Below are 1653 nucleotides of genomic sequence, written 5' to 3'. Positions count from 1 at the left end.
CCGCGCACACAAAGGAGGCGGCGGAGCTGCCGGCCCCCGGGGCGGCGGACGGGAGTCGAACCGCGCCGGTCCCACCGAGCCCCTTCCCGGCACCAGGCTGGAGGAGAGCGCGATTCCCGCCATGTCCCGCTGCCCGGAGCCTGTTGAGCGCCCCAGCCCCGCGCCCCCGGGGCTGCACACCTGGGGCAGGGCTTGCATCAGCCCTTTGTCTGCCTCTTTCCTCCGCTGGTTCCTTGCTACTTCCCTGCTCCACCTGGCACCTCTCATCCTCACTTTTCTTCCCTTTTTATCATTCCCTTCCCCTTCCTTTTTTTTTCCTCCCTTCCCCCCCCCCCCCCCCCGCCCTTTATTTTTTTTCTCCCCACCTGGCTTTCTTTTTCTTTTTTTTTTTTTAAGAAAAAAAGAAGCCTGCACCGTTCTGTTCCCAGGCTCTCTCTGCCCAGCAGTGCCTGCTAGCCCTGCTGCATGGCCTGGGCTGCTGCCCTGCGGCTTCTTAATGGGCAGCTGCAAAAGAGGGAGAGCCAAGAACGCATCAGCTGAAAACTCCTCTCTGTTGGCTGCTGGATATGGCTCCTCGCAGCACTTCATGGACAGCCAAAGCTTCAATCTCATTTTATTAAATCAGGGTGAGAAGGCAGCAGGAAGGTGGTCAGCTGTCATGTGGTTGTCAAAAGCCAGGCAGCATGGCAAGCCTTGCTGGCACAGGATCCGTAAGAAGCCTGTAACCCATTTGCTTTGATGGTGATTTATGAAAGCCTTCTATGTTTCATAACATAGAAGCTATAAAATAAAGTTACTTCGGGACGAGTGGGAAATTGCATTAAAGTTTCCCCAGCGAGCTGAGCCCTACCTATCCAGCCACACAGCTTTCCAAAAGAAAAACTGCGTGCCCTCTATGTAACCTGCTCCCAGCCACTTCCCATGCTTCCCGAGCCAAAACGCAGCCCGGGCTCGCCGCACCCTGCGCCAGGTCCCGCTCCTCCTCGGGAAAAAAAAGTGTCGGGACCCCCTCTAGCGGCTGGCGCGGCGCTACTGCCCGGCAGCCCCGGAGCTGCGGCGGGCAGCGGCGCGGGGCTCTGACCCTATCGCGAGTCCCGCGGCGCGGTTGGCGCAGCTCTCTTTGCCGGGCTTTCTGCTGTAACGGTAGTTCGCTCCCTACTAGAGCAGCAACCTTTGCAACCGGCTTTAATGCTGACTCTTATTGATCTGTAAATTACTGCCTGATATGCATGAAAACACTACAGGCGCATCACTGCTTTTTGGTCTTTGGCCAACTATTTTGTATCATGTGTTTTAAAGATTAAATGCTTAGAACAAAATGAGAAAGGCAGAAAGTTCTTTTGTCTTCCAGATTGGGTGATAAAAGTAGGCGGATACCACAGTTGTATCAAAATATAGTATGCTATGTGATATTTACCATATTAAGATTGTAATAGTAAATTGTCCACTCAGAGTACATGTTTTGTACATCTCTCCTGCATAATTATTTTTTCTACTCCTCCTGCTATGTCTTTCTAGTATTTGTCCCCTTACAATCTGTTACATCTTCATTTTTCTCTCCCTAATCTTGCCCTCATGTCTTCCCACCATAAGTCAGAAAATTATTTCTTGTATTTCATATGTCACATAGTGCTGTCAACAGAACAGAATCTT

Source organism: Numida meleagris, chromosome 2, assembly GCF_002078875.1.
Source record: "Numida meleagris isolate 19003 breed g44 Domestic line chromosome 2, NumMel1.0, whole genome shotgun sequence".
Lineage (NCBI taxonomy): Eukaryota > Metazoa > Chordata > Aves > Galliformes > Numididae > Numida > Numida meleagris.
This window is presented reverse-complemented; position numbering follows the sequence as displayed.